General features: G+C 45.0%; 1 long non-coding RNA gene across 1 annotated transcript in view; it reads left to right on the top strand.

Annotated features, from left to right (window-relative positions):
- The first annotated feature begins 5,850 nt into the window (after positions 1-5,850).
- The window catches only part of LOC117099393, a 36,739-nt gene continuing 26,651 nt past the window's right edge, over positions 5,851-15,938 (top strand). Inside the window, exon 1 of the long non-coding RNA XR_004443796.1 lies at positions 5,851-5,910. This is a non-coding gene — a long non-coding RNA (uncharacterized LOC117099393). The remainder of the gene's footprint in view (positions 5,911-15,938) is intronic.

The following is a 15,938-nucleotide window of genomic DNA, read 5'->3' as shown; positions in this document are numbered from 1 at the left end:
CCGGGTACAGTGGCCCAGCACTTTGGGAGGCTGAGGCAGGCGGATCATCTGAGGTCAGGAGTTCCAGACCAGCCTGGGCAACATGGCAAAACCCCGTCTCTACTAAAAACACAAAAATTAGCCGGGTGTGGTGGCGCATGCCTATAATCCCAGCTACTTGGGAGGCTGAGGCAGGAGAATCACTTAAACCTGGGAGACAGAGGTTGCACTGAGCAGAGATTGCACCACTGCACTCCAGCCTGGGCAACAGAGCAAGACTCTGTCTCAACAACAAAACAAAACAAAACAAACAAACAAACAAAAAAAAAAAAACAGAGAGAGAGAGAGAGGGACAGAGAAAGGCAATGGCTCTTAGAAGATTTCCCCTAAGTGAGCCATTTAAATACATCCTTTGTCCCTCACTATACCACGAAAGCACTAGATGCCACATGCATACATGGCAAGGCTTTTCTATCTCAGAGTTTTTATTTGCAAAGAGATAAAATATAGACCTAGGCACAGGTCACAGTGGTTTGGCCAAATATCCAGAAGACAGAAAAGGAGAAGATACTTCCTTTCATACTTTCCTTTTAGCCTTTTATCTTCAAACTGTGATTATGAGAAGTAATTAGGGGCTTGGGCTTGTCAAGGAACCCAGGTTCAAATCCTAGCTTACTATATACTGTGGACAGGCTACACAATTGCTCTGTGCCTCAGTTTTCTTGTCTGTAAATTTGGGATAAAAATAGTGACTCCTGGGCGGGCATGGTGGATTACACCTGTAATCCCAGCACTTTGGGAGGCCGAGGCGGGTGGATCATGAGGTCAGGAGTTTGAGACCAGCCTGGCCAAGATGGTGAAACCCTGTCTCTACTAAAAAAATACAAAAACTAGCTGGGCACAGTGGCTGGGGCCTGTAATCCCAACTACTCGGGAGGCTGAGGCAGGAGAATCGCTTGAACCCGGGAGGTGGAGTTTGCAGTGAGCTGAGATCGTACCACTGCACTCTAGCCTGGGCAACAGAGCAAGACTCAATCTCAAAAAAAAAAAGAAAAGAAAGAAAGAAAGAAAAAAGAAAGAAATAGTGACTCTTGTAGAAGGATATGAGTATGAATAACAGCCAGAAATTACTGGAAATTTTCTGTGGGCTAGGCATTGTGCTAAATCATTTATATACATTGTCTCATTTAATCCTCAAGCCCAGGATGATCTAATCCCAAAGCATATGCTCTTAACCACAATGTGACACCTCATTTTATTAATCGAGGGATGCTTGTAAAAAAAAAAAAAAAAGTAAGCCCAGCCTCAGTACAATAAGTTGTAGCATTTCCCTTCTGTTTTATGCCTTCTGAGGTTCAGAGAGATTTTAAAAACTCTCTAGAGTCACAATGCCAGGAGATAATAAAGCTGGGGCTTAGCATTGGATCTTTCCTCCCCAAACACAAAGTGTGCAAAGGCACAGAAGAGACTACCAGGCAGGGAGGAGGGGCTTTGAGCCAGATTTTAAAAGAGCAAAGGAGAGGGAAGAGGGGCAGGAAGCCCACTCCTGCATTCCAGGCAGGAGACTAGAGCGTGGTTAAAGTCCTAGAGACATGGAAGTGCAGGGTGAATCAGAGTTCCAGAAATGGCCCTCAGGGGAGTGGGCTTGGCTGGGGATGTGGGAGCCAGGTGGGAGCGTATCCTAGGCCAGGTCACAGATACCTCTGAATGCCAGGCCAAGAATATACATCACCATCTGAACATTCACAGATCTTACCACCCAGCAATAAACTTCTTGAGATCTATACACCAGATAAAGCCCTGCTCCTGTGCACCAGGAGATACACATAAGAATGTTCGTAGCAGAATTGTAAATAATGGTAAAAAAAAAAAAAAAAAACCCTACAAATAAGCATAATGTCTACCAACACATAAATAAGATTTTTTTGGCTGGGTGTGGTGGCTCACACCTGTAATCCCAACACTTTGGGAGGCTGAGGCAGGTGGATCACCTGAGATTAGGAGTTCAAGACCAGCCTGGCCAACATGGAGAAACTCCATCTCTACTAAAAATAAAAAATTAGCCAAGCATGATAGTGGGTGCCTGTATTCCCAGCTACTTGGGAGGCTGAGGCAGGAGAATCACTTGAACCCAGGAGGCAGAAGTTGCAGTGAGCCAAGATTGCGCCATTGCACACCAGCCTGAGTGATAGAGGGAGAATCCATCTCAAAAAAAAAAAAAGATTTGTTAGTCTATTCACACAATGGAATACTATACAAAAGTGAACATGAATGAATTAAAGCCACATTCAGTAACATGGAAATAATAAGTAAAGAAAGCAAGCTGTACACAGTGAAGTATTATTCAGCCTTAAAGGGAAGGAAATTCTACCATTTGTGACAACGTAGATGACATTATGCTGGAGGACTTTATGCTAAGTGAAATGAGCCAGCTACAGAATGACAAATACTGTCCCAGCCACTCGGGAGGCTGAGGCAGGAAAATTGCTTGAGTCTGGGAGGCGGAGACTACAGCTAGTGAAGATTGCGCCATTGCATTCCAGCCTGGGTGATGGGAGTGAAACCTTGTCAAGAAAGAAAAGAAAGGAAGAAAGGAAAAAAGGAAGGGAGGGAAGGAGGAAGGGAGAAAGAGAGAAAAAACTACTGCATGATCTCACTTATATGAGGCATCTAAAGTAGTCAAACTCGTAGAAGCAGAGAGTAGAACAGTGGTTGCCAGGGGCTGGGGGAAGGGGAAATAGAGAATTTTTGCTCAATGGGTATAAAGGTTTGGTCAGATGAGTAAGTTCTAGAGATCTGTCGTACAACACAGCACATAAAGTTAACAATACGGTGTTGTGCGCTTTATGTGAGGAGGAGAGATTTCATGTTTAAGTGTTCTTACTACATAAAGAAAAGAAAAACAAAGAATACAAGGAAGTATTTGGAAGTGATGGGTGTGTTCAGAACCTTAGTTGTGGTGATGGTATCACGGGTATATGCCTATGTTCAAACTCACACACGTACACATTAAGTATGTGCAATTTTTGATATATCGGTTATACCTCAATAAAACTTTAAAACATTAGAATATAATGCCTTTTTATAAAGCTAAAAACAAGCAAAAAAGGCCGGGCGCAGTGGCTCATGCCTGTAATCCCAGCACTTTGGGAGGCCAAGGTGGGTGGATCACCTGAGGTCGGGAATTCCAGACCAGCCTGGCCAACATGACAAAACCCCGTCTCTACTAAAAATACAAAAATTATCCAGGCGTGGTGGCCCACGCCTGTAGTCCCAACTACCTCAGAGGCTGAGGCAGGAGAATCCCTTGAACCTGGGACACGGAGGTTGTAGTGAGCCGAGACCACACCGCCGCATTCCAGCCAGGATGACAGAGCGAGACTCCGTCTCCAAAAAACAAAAATAACAAAATAATAAATAAAATAATAGATTGTTTTCTTACAAATACATTTGGAGTAAACCCATTATAAAGTAAAGGGAATGCAAACACAGGATAGTGGCCATGGGGGGTAGTCTGGAGGGGTCTTCTAGGGCATGAGTTAGGAAGGACTCACCTCAGTAGATGCAATAGCACTAGAAATGTTCTAATCCTTAACTTGGGTGGTGGTTTATATGTATTCATTTTTTATTATATAAGAATATATGATATAATTTATATAATTTTTATCTAAAACATATATACTTACATATGTACATGTAACTTTTGTATGCAGTACTTATGTATTACATATAACTTTTATATTTAATTATATATATATTGCCTCCTAATACTAATTTATTTATTTTAATTTAATTTTTTACTTTTTTAAATTTTAAATAGAGACAGTGTCTTGCCATGTTACTTAGGTTGGTCTCCAACTCCTAGCCTCAAGCAATTCTCCCACCTCATCCTCCCAAAGTGCTTGGATTACACCATGCCCAGCCACAACTGTTTTTTTTTTTAATGTAGAGGAGTCTAGTAGAAATTCTCAAATAAATTAAATGAGTGAGATCTAAATTACAGCCCCTTGTAACTTTTTTTTTCTTTTTTTTGTTTTTTTGAGACAGAGTCTCACTCTGTTGCCCAGGCTGGAGTGCAATGGCGTGATCTTGGTTCACTGCAACCTCCACCCCCTGGGTTCAAGCAATTCTGCCTCAGCCTCCCTAGTAGCTGGGATTACAGGCGTGCACTACCACACCCAGCTAATGTTTATATTTTTTGTAGAGATGAGGCTTCGCCATATTGGTCAGGGTGGTCTTGAACTCCTGACCTCAAGGGATCTGCCCTCCTCAGCCTCCCAAAGTGCTGGGATTACAGGCATGAACCACTGTGCTCGGCCCCCTTGTAACTCTTGAGAATACAACAAGGTCCCTGGAGCAATTCTATTGGATATGTAATACTGTTTCAATCTTTCATTCATTCGGCACCCATTCTCAGTTCCCACTCTGTTCCAGAGACTTGGAGATAAAGAATTGGTCCTTGCTCTAGAAGAGCTCAAAGTGTTGACAGGGTGTGAAATGTAGGAACCCAGAAATACCAAATAGAGCAAAGCATGGAATCAGCTCCTGGCTCCTCTGGGCCTCCGATGGTGGCCGCAGGGATATGCTGCAGAGGAGGCCACAGTTGCCAGGGGTGGAGCTGGTTTCATCACTGGCAGATGTTGTCTTCCTGTGCACCCTGTTGCTCTCTGCCCAGGTGGAGGCACCATCACACTGTTACCCCTCTGCCAACCCGCTATCGAGCGACTGTTAGCAGTCTGACTTATTGACTTCTAGCTAGTGTGCATCCTCCCATCCCCTCCCACCCCCAGTGCCCTGCATAGGACTTGGCAAGTCAGTGTTTTTGACTGTGTGAGGCTGTCAGAGTGTCCTGATATTGACCTTATATTTATCAGCAGCTTTGACCACTATGCAGAGTGTGCTGCTTCACACTGGGTCTTATGCTGGGAATATAAGACACAGCTCCAATCCTCAAGGAGGGCTCACAATTTAGTCATGCCCCTCAGTGCCAGCCTGTTCCTCTCCTCAAACACTTAGGTCATTTGAAAACCCACTGGAAAGCTAGATGTGGTGACAGGCACTTGTAGTCCTGCTACATGGGAGACTGAGGTAAGAGGATGGCTTGAACCCAGGAGTTTAAGGCTGTAGTGAGCTATGACCATACCTGTGAATAGCCATAGCACTACAGCCTGGGCAATGTAGCAAGATCCCATCTCTTAATTTTAAAAAACCCTCTGAAAAATAAAGACATTATATTTTTCTTATGAATCATGTATAAGATGATGAATCAAGCACTACTTCATTTTTTTTTTTTTAATCTTAAAACAACCTCTTTCTCATCTGTCTTGCAGTGAGCTCTTCTCCAGAACTTGGGGTTAAATCTTAGGGTTTCTGCAGCACCGTGTGTTGCTGAGTGCTAGTGCACACCTATAATCCCAGCTACACCTTGCATGGAGTGGCTTATTCACATGTAGGTTCTCCCTGCTGGAATCGATCCTTGTTGAGAACAGAGACACATCCTTTATCTCCAATGTTGCCAGAGTCTGGCACAGAGGTGCTGCTCAAGCAGGAGCTGTTGAATGTCTGAAGGAAAGAAATTGTTTCTAGATTTTGATCATACATCTCTCCTCTCAGGCTTTGCACTGCGAAACCCCAGAGCCCTACTATCCTCCGTGAGCTGCCTATGTGTGCTCTACCTCACAGCATCTCAAAGAAGCCTAAAGCCACATTCTGTAGTCAGGGTGTGTGTATGCATGTGGGTAAAGATGCGCAAACACGCACTCTGGTTATTCTGGTTACACAGCATCGCACTGAAAACCCCACAGTATTAGGCTGTTCTCATTTAAGTGTTTAAAGACAACAACCCCTTCCATTCACTCAGAAGTGCTTCATGATTTCCAAAGTGCTTTCACGTCCATTCACTCAGCTCAAAACTCACGGCAACCTTAGGAGGTGAGTAGTGTTCATTCCTTTCATTTTATAAATAGGGAAACCGAAGCTCAGTGAGGGAAACTATTTTGGCCAAAGTCAAACAGATCCAGGTCTTCCAGTCCCAAAGTCAGAGACTCCCTGGCACATAGTGACGGGTTGGTATAGTAGGCTACATGGTGCTTGGTTTCTGTCCAGGGATGAAGTTGCATTGCTCTCATGCCCTGGCTTGTTACTAAGACTCAGTTCTGGTCAGAAACTTGTTTCTCAGGCTGAGCTGAATGGGAAACTAAACCTGCACACTAGAAAAGCAGTGCTCTGGCCGGGCGTGGTGGCTCACGCCTGTAATCCCAGCACTTTGGGAGGCTGAGGTGGGCGAATCACGAGGTCAGGAGTTCAAGACCAGCCTGGCTAACGTGGTGAAACCCTGTCTCTACTAAAGACACAAAAAATTAGCTGGGCATGGTGGCGGGCGCCTGTAATCCCAGCGACTCAGGAGGCTGAGGCAGGAGAATCACCTTAACCCGGGAGGCAGAGGTTGCAGTGAGCCGAGATTGCACCACTGTACTCAACCCAGACGACAGAGCTAGACTCCATCTGGAAGGAAAAAAAAAAGGAAAGAAAGAAAGCAGTGCTCCATGTCTTGCAAGTTCAACAACTGTAGCTCTTTAGAGTCTCCACTCAATATGGCTTTATGGTAGGCAGTTTTATTTCTGAATTAACTTAGCTATGTGTCCTGCCTCCAAGGATTCGCAGAGGAGACACCTGACCCAGCCTGGGGTAGGAGTGCTGGGTATTGGTGAGAGAAGCTTTTATAGGAATGAAAGCCTGAGCTGAGTGTTCAAGGATGTGTGGCCATTAGCCAGGCATGGGGTACAGTGAGTGAGGACACATAGAGATCAGGCAGGGAGAAGGACATTAACCTAGGCAAAGCTCTATTTTTTTTTTTTTTTTTTGAGACGGAGTCTCGCTCTGTCACCCAGGCTGGAGTACAGTGGCTCACCCAGGCTGGAGTACAGTGGTGCGATCTCAGCTCACTGCCAGCTCCGCCTCCCGGGTTCCCGCCATTCTCCTGCCTCAGCCTCCCGAGTAGCTGGGACTACAGGCGCCCGCCACCTCGCCTGGCTAGTTTTTTGTATTTTTTAGTAGAGACGGGGTTTCACCGTGTTAGCCAGGATGGTCTCTATCTCCTGACCTCGTGATCCCTCCATCTCGGCCTCCCAAAGTGCTGGGATTACAGGCTTGAGCCACCGCACCCGGCCGCAAAGCTCTTGAGTGAAGATAAACTTCATGTCTACTCATCCACCTTCATGATTTTTACTCCGTAAGATTGCCACCTGTACAATATTTATGTAATATTCATATTGGACTATATTTAAAATTTAAATATAATTATATAAAAAAGACATAGTAGGCCGGGCGTGGTGGCTCACTCCTGTAATCCCGACACTTTGGAAGGCCGAAGTGGATGGATCACCTGAGGTCAGGAGTTCAAGACCAGCCTAACCAACATGTTGAAACCCTGTCTCTGCTAAAGCCGGGTGTGGTGGTGGGCATCTGTAATCCCAGCTACTCAGGAGGCTGAGGCAGGAGAATCACTTGAACCCAGGAGGCGGAGGTTGCTATGAGCCGAGATCAGGTCATTGCACTCCAGCCTGGATGACAAGAGCAAAACTTCATCTCAAAAAAAAAAAAAGACATAGTATATCATGGGTTTGCTTGCTGCTTTTTCCTAATATACATTAAAATAAACACCTAGCTGGGCTCAGTGGCTCACTCCTGTAATCCCAGCACTTTGGGAGGCCGAGGCAGGCAGATGACCTGCAGTCAGGAGTTTGAGACCAGCCTGACCAACATGGAGAAACCCCATCTCTACTAAAAATACAAAAGTAGCCAGGCGTGGTGGCAGGCACCTGAAATCCCAGCTACTTAGGAGGCTGAGGCAGGAGAATCACTTGAATCCAGGAGGCGGAGGTTGCAGTGAGCCGAGATGGCACCATTGCACTCCAGCCTGGGCGACAAGAGTGAAACTCCGTCTCAAAAATAAATACATACATACATACCTACATACCTAATTATTCAAGTGAAAAACAGTCATCCTTTTATTCCCACAAAATCCTCTGGTATATCCAGGTAGAATGGGTACCACATTTGGGAATCTGTAAACAAAGGCACAGCGATGAGTAAGAGTGTGGGGGTGATGGGGCCACTGAAAAAGCAGCAGGAAAGGGCAGGAGGGTGGCCAGGAGTGGTGGCTCATGCCTGTAATCCCAGCACTTTGGGAGGCCAAGGCAGGCGGATCCCTAAGGTCAGGAGTTTGAGACCAGCTTGGCCAACATGGCGAAACCCCACCTCTACTAAAAATATGAAAAAAAAAAAAATTAGCTGGGTGTGGTTGCAGGCGCCTATAATCCCAGCTACTAGGGAGACTGAGGCAGGAGAATCACTTGAACTCGGGAGGTGGAAGTTGCAGTGAGCCAAAATTGCGCCACTGCACCACTCCTGCCTGGGCGACAAAGCAAGACTCCGTCTCAAAAAAAAGAAAAAGAGCAAGAGGGAACTGGGATGTGAGGACGGGACTGAATAGGACCTGAACCTGGAAGGGTTTGCATTCCTGACTCAGGCTGGATCATCTCAGAGTCGTGGAGAGACAGCCACTGAAAGGCTATGCTATGAGCAGCTCACAAGGCCAGAGAAAGCCAGGACCTCTTTCTTGTGACTCAGGCTGTACTTTGAAGGTCTAGACCTCAATTATCAGGAAGTCTTGAGGGGGCAGATTTCTAACCTAGAACAAGTCTTTGAGTCAGAAAACCATCACCCTGACACCTACATGACTTTGGGCAAGTCATATGACCTCCCGTGGCCTCAAGTATGCTGTCTGTGAACTGGACGCATACCAAGGGACCTGGGCAGGACCTGGAAGTTGTGGGCTCCAAGTCTCTTTGTCCACTTCCCTCTAGATCATGATTTCTCAACCTTGGCCCTATTGACATTTGAGGCCAGATAATTCCTTGCTGTGGAGAGCTGTCTTGTGTGATGTAGCGTGTTTAGCAGCATCCCTAATCTCTACCTATTAGATGCCAGTAGCATCCTCCAAGCTATGACACCCAAAAATGTCTCCAGACATTGCCAAATGCCCCTGGAGGAGGAGGAGGATGACACCCAGGCTTGTCTTTAGAGAGGGAGAGTGAGTGCTGGTGGTGTCAGCAGTGTTGGCTGAAGCTGGACCTGGGAGAGCAGAAGGCTTCCAGCAGATAACCAGTGCTACACAATTTCAGAACCCCAGATGGGAAAGGAAGAGTCAACGAAGAAGTTTTTATCATTGCCTTTGTCACTGAAAGTGTGACTCATTGATTCCCTAACACTCATTGACTATTGATTCTATCATTTGATGTGCAAGGAAAGACATCTCAAAGAGGGTCACATGCTTCCAGCACTCAAAAGCATGACTCATTGCTTCCCTGCTTGGGCCTGTCTTTCGTGGAAAGGCAGCCAGCAGAAGGAGAACAGACCCTTGTTTGGAGTTTAGAGCAACTATGGGAATAATCAGGACAATGAGCCCACATGGCAGCAGATTCACACACAGTTTCTAGGTCCTAGAACCTGGTCAACCTGTTGTTTGACTCATAAAAACAATTATGGTATTGGTATCACCTGAGCATCTACTGTGTACATTGCACACACTTATCTAATCCATGCAATTCATTATCCCTATTTGATATATGAGGAAATTGAAGCTCCGTGGGACTGGCCAACTTGCACAACATTGCACAGCAACTAAATAGAAGGCAACCAGTTAAAAGTGTAGACAGCAGACTTTAGCCCAGGACTACCTGATTCCAAGTCCTTTGTTATTTCTCTTATGTCAGGCTACAAATTCTCCTTCCTGCTGGTATTGTGAGGAGGGAAGACAGCTGCAAATGTGCTAGGGTTTGAAGTACCACAGTCATTGACTCCTTACCTGTTGTGTTGGTGTCAGAGCTCCAAGCCAAATGCACATAAAATTGCAGGGTGCTACCTTTGATATTTTTAGTCTTGTCTAAAGCTGAGAAACAAAACCACACAAATCTAGTGCAGTGAATTATTATGAGGCACATCTCTTTTTAACCACCACTCCAATCAGGAAATAGAACTTTGGCCAGGCACAGCAGCTTATGCCTGTAATCCCAGTGCTTTGAAAGGTTGAGGCAGAAGGATCGCCTGAGGCCTCATGTTTGAGACCAGCAAGGGCAAGGTAACTAGACCCGTCTCTAATTTAGAAAGGGAGGGAGGGAGGGAAAGAGGGAGAGAAGGAAAGAAGGGAGGGAGGGAAGGAGGGAGGGAAGGAAGGAATTTCCTAGTCATCCCAATAACCATCTACCAACCTCATCCCAATCATGGCTCCAATCCTACTCCAGAAGTAACTATGGTTCTCACTTTTATTTATTTTGTCATTTTATTTTATGTTTTGAGACAGGGTCTCACCCTCTAACCTAGGCTGGAGTGTGGTAGTACAATCATGACTCACTGTGGCCTCAACCTCCTGGGCTCAAGCAATCCTCCTGCCTCAGCCTCCCATGCAGCTGGGACCGCAGACACATGCCACCATGCCCAACTAGGTTCTCACTTCTACAATACTCACTTTCTTGCATCCATCATCCAGTTAGGCATCTCTAAACATAATAATTATTTTTCTTTTTAAAAGAAATTTGATATGTCTCTTAAATCTACTTAATCTATTGATTTGATTTTTAAAACTATATATTTAAAGTGTATTACATAGGCTGGGCGCGGTGGATCATGCCTGTAATCCTAGCACTTTGGGAGGCTCAGGTGGGTGGATCACCTGAGGCCAGGAGTTCGAGACCAGCCTGGCCCACATGGCGAAACCCCATACCTACTAAAAATAACAAAAATTAGCCAGGCATGGTGGTGGATGCCTGTAATGTCAGCTACTCGTGAGGCTGAGGTATGAGAATCGCTTGAGCCCAAGAGGCAGAAGCTGCAGTGAGCTGAGATTGCGCCACTGCACTCCAGCCTTGATGACAGAGCAAGACCCTGTCTCAAAAAAATGTAAAAAGATATAAAGTATATAATATGATGATATATATGATATATCATATATATGATACACATAAAAATAGTGAACTAATTATTACTGTCAAGAAAATATCCTATCCATCATCTTTCTTTCTTTCTTTTTTTTTTTTTTTTTTGAGATGGAGTCTTGCTCTGTCACCAGGCTGGAGTGCAGTGGTGCGATCTTGGCTCACCACAACCTCTGCCTCCTGGGTTCAAGCGATTCTCCTGCCTCAGCCCCCTAGTAGATGGGACTACAGGTGCGTGCCACCACACCCAGCTAATTTTTATATTTTTAGAAGAAAGAGGGTTTCACCATGTTGGCCAGGATGGTCTCGATCTCTTGACCTCGTGATCTGCCCACCTCAGCCTCCCAAAGTGCTGAGATTACAGACGTGAGCCACCGTGCTCAGCCCTATCTATCCTCTTTCATAGTTATCTTTATGAGTGTGTGTGTGTGTTGTGTGCATGTGCGTGTGGTAGGAACACCTAAAATTTACTTTTTAGCGAATTTTCAATATATAATACAGTTTTATTTGTTTATTTATTTATTTTGAAATGGAACCTCGCACCTTTGCCCAGACTGGAATACGGTGGCATAATCTCAGCTCACTGCAACCTCCACCTCCCAGGTTCAAGCAATTCTCCTATCTTAGCCTCCTGAGTAGCTGGAATTATAGGCACATGCCACCACACCCAGCTAATTTTTAGTATTTTTAGTAGAGATGGGGTTTCGCCATGTTGGCCAGTCTGGTCTCAAACTCCTTACCTCAAGTGATCCACCCACCTCAGCCTCCCAAAGTACTGAGATTACAAGAATGAGCCACCACACTCAGCCTACAATACAATATTATTAACTATAGTCCTCATGAGGCATATTAGTGCTCTAGACTTAGTACAGAACTACAAGTTTGTACCATTTGACCCACTTCTCCCCTTTTCTTCCCCTCCCTGCTCCTGGTAACCACCATGTTCTACTCCATTTTTATGTATTTGACTTTTTTCTTTCTTTTTTTTTTTTTTTTTTTGAGATGGAGTCTCACTCTGTCACAGTCACGCACCATCATGCCTGGTTAATGTTTGTATTTTTAGAAGAGATGGTTTTCATCATGTTGGCCAGGCTGGTCTTGAACTTCTGACCTCAAGTGATCCACCCGCCTCGGCCTCCCAAAGTGCTGGGATTACAGGCGTGAGCCACCTAGCCCGGCCTGCGTTTGACTTTTTTTTTTTTTTTTTTAATAGAGTTTCACTCTTATTACCCAGGCTGGAGTGCAATGGCGCGATCTTGGCTCACTGCAACCTCTGACTCCCGGGTTCAAGCGATTCTCCTGCCTCAGCCTCCCAAGTAGCTGGGATTACAGGCATGCACCACCATGCCTGGCCGGCATGTATTTGGCTTTTTAAAAGATTTACTTATACGTGAGATCATGTAGTCTTTTTCTTTATGTAGCCTGGCTTGTTTCACTTAGCATAATGTCCTCCAGGTTTACCTGTGCAGCAATCCCTCTGTTGGATATACACCAAAGGGAATCAAATCAGCACCTCATAGAGATATCTGCACTCCCATGTTCATTGCAACATTATTCACAATAGCCAAGATATAGAAACAAGCTATGTTCCAGTGATGGATGAATGAATAAAGAAATTGTGATCTGCTGGGTGTAGTGGCGGTGGCTCACGCCTGGAATCCCAGCACTTTGAGAGGCCAAGGTGGGTGGATCACTTGAGGTCAGGAGTTTGAGACCAGCATAACCAACATGGTGAAATCCCGTGTCTACTAAAAATACAAAAATTAGCCCGGGGTGTGGGAAGCGTGGTGGGTGGTGGCGCATACCTATAATCCCCGTTACTTGGGAGGCTGAGGCAGTAGAATCGCTTGAACCCCGGATGGGGAGGTTGCAGTGAGCCAAGGTCACACCATTGCACTCCAGCCTGGGCAACGAGAATGAAACTCCACCTCAGAAAAAAAAAAAAAAAAAAGAAATTATATATATATGTATATTTTTATATTTTTATATGTATATTATATATTTATATATACATACACACACATATATACACACATATACACACAATGGAATATTATTCAACCTTTTAAAAGGAGAGCCTGCCATTTGCAACAACATAGATAAACCTGGAGGGCATGATCCATACATTTTCTATTTTTCTTAAAGTCCTCTGCAGATTGATCTTATGAAAATCTTATAAGGAGACATTTTCCCTCACATATTATTTGGTGGCTCAGTGATGCAGTTCACCTATTACATTTGATTCTGGAGAAAAAGAAAGTGCCTTTTTATGTAAGACACTAATTTCTCATAGTCTGTGTCTTCATGTTTTCCCATCTTTCCACACTTTAATTTCTTCTGTGTCTTTAAATTCAGCCTTGTCTATTAGATAGATCGTCTTATCATTTTCTACGTGCTCAATCTCTCTCGTCTTGTCTCAGTACTCCTTCAAGCAACCCTTGCTATTACTAACCCTGGTTCTCACCTGCCTTTCAGAGCTACGCTTTGGGAAAGCATTTTTTTTTTTTCACCCAGACTGGAGTGCAGTGGCGCGATCTCGGCTCACTGCAACCTCCACCTCCCAGGTTCAAGTGATTCTCCTGCCTCAGCCTCCCGAGTAGCTGGGACTACAAGCACGTGCCACCATGCCCGGCTAATTTTTTTAGTAGAGACGGGGTTTGGGGTTTCACCATGTTAGCCTGGATGATCTCAACCTCCTGACCTCTTGATCCGCCCACCTCGGCCTCCCACAGTGCTGGGATTACAGACGTGAGCCACTGCACCCGGCCAGAAAAGCATTTTTATACTCATTCATTCTCCTTCTTTATCTTCTTTGTTGCCATGGATCATAGACGGCGGGCTTCCATCCTCACCCTCCAGGGAACCCGCTCCAGCATATTCACCTGCAACCTCCATTCAGCTAAATTTATGTGAAACAAGTTTGGCCATGAGGACCCCTCACCAATCAAGGGAGAGGGACACAAGAGGGTTATTGAGACAGGGTCCCACATCATGAACGGTCTTCAGACATAATCTCCAAATGAGAGTACATGTGTAGTCATTGCAGTTGATGTATTTGTATGTTCAGGGCATTAATTTGTGAAATATAATAGTTCTCACCCTCTTTTGGCACTACCTCCATTAAAAAAAAACAGAGCCCTCAAAAATGAAAACGGCCCCAGCCACACTCAGTCTCCAAGAAGCCCAGTGGGACCTGTTCCTGTTTGGGAGGCGTGGCTGGGGTGACACTGGGGGACAGCATAGAGCAATATGGGCCAAGGTTAAGACCCCAGTCCCGGCTGGGCACGGTGGCTTATGCCTGTAATACCAGCACTTTGGGAGGTCAAGGCAGATGGATCACTAGAGGTCAGGAGTTCAAGACCAGCATAGCCAACATGTTGAAACCACATCTCAACTAAAAATACAAAAATTAGCCGGGCATGATGGTGCATGCCTGTAATCACATCTACTCAGGAGGCTGAGGCAGGAGAATTGCTTGAACCCAGGAGGCAGAGGTTGCAGTGAGTCAAGATCTCACCACTGCACTCCATCCTGGGCAACAGTGAGACTATGTCTCAAAAAAGCAAAATAGATCCGAGTCCCAGATCCATAGATCCCTCCTTCCCCTCTGCACCTCCACTTTTTACCTCTCACCTCACTGGGTTATTGTGAAGATCCAAACTACAGTGAAGTCACGTATGCGCAAGAACTTTATAAAAGCCAACTGTTACTCAGAAAAGCCACCCAGGATCCCTAGCAGCGTTTTTTCCTTAAATGAATCAGAATAGAATAAATCAGAAGTTCTCAGGGGGCACTGCCCATAGAAAGGCTTAGAGTATTGTTTCTGGGTTTTTTGTTTGTGTTTGTTTCCAATATGGAGTTTCACTCTGTCGCCCAGGCTGGAGTGCAGTGGCACGATCTCAGCTCACTGCAACCTCCACCTCCCAGGTTCAAGCAATTCTCCTGCTTCAGTTTCCCAAGTAGCTGGGATTACAGGCATGTGCCACCACACCCAGGTAATTTTTTGTATTTTTAGTAGAGACAGGGTTTCACCATGCTGACCAGGCTGTTCTCAAACTCCTGACCTCGTGATCTGCCTCCCTCAGCCTCCCAAAGTGTTGGGATTACAGGCATGTGCCACAGCTTGAGAGTATTGTTTTATAGAATTTATTGCAGTTATATATACATGGACAGATATATGTTTTTACTAGTGGTGATATAAAATGTATTTCTTATTATAGGCCACATTTTTCTAACGTTTGAAAAATAGTGCATGATAGACACTTTCACATACATCTCCCTTGAGAATGGGTCTTGTTATCTTCATTTACAAATGCACACACTGAGGCTCAGAGAAGATACGTGGTCAGGGATATATAAGCCAGGTTTAGACCTAAGGTCTTGAAAACCTACTAAAACCTACTAAAATGTCTAAGTTTATGAATCACCTGGGGGCATCTTTTAAATACTAATTTCTGGCTCTCTGCAGAGATTCTGATGGGGTGAGGGAGGTAGTGGTGAATGTGCATTTTTAATATTGCCTTCAGGCAATCTGAGTGCTGCTGATCCCGCCTGCCACACTGTACATCACCAGTTTGGAGCAGTGGTTCCTCAAGAGGTTTGCCTGACCCACTGTGGGGCTGGAGAAAAGCATTTAAACGTCGGTTTCTACCTGTGTTCGTGCCATTTCTTTCACAGTATCTATGTGCCTAAAATCTACCTGTTCTACAATTGTGTATATATAAACAACAACAGGTGCATATAATAAATGTCTGGCCCCATGAATACCTGGCTTTATACAAGTGCACATATGAGCATACGATAGAAACACATTATGGGCATATAACTGGGCAAAGTTGTGTTACCAGTTTTCACTGGTTGGGAAGCAACGAGGAATAGGAAGGAGATTGCTGCTCTGAGCTGCAGTCACCACCGCATGAACGCTGTTTCAGAAAGACGATTGTTCTTGGTTCAGACTGCTCATCT

This window comes from Trachypithecus francoisi, unplaced genomic scaffold, assembly GCF_009764315.1.
Source record: "Trachypithecus francoisi isolate TF-2019V2 unplaced genomic scaffold, Tfra_2.0 Lachesis_group16, whole genome shotgun sequence".
Classification (NCBI taxonomy): domain Eukaryota; kingdom Metazoa; phylum Chordata; class Mammalia; order Primates; family Cercopithecidae; genus Trachypithecus; species Trachypithecus francoisi.
The sequence above is the reverse complement of the archived record's forward strand: the minus strand, read 5'-3'. Positions and strand labels throughout refer to the sequence as shown.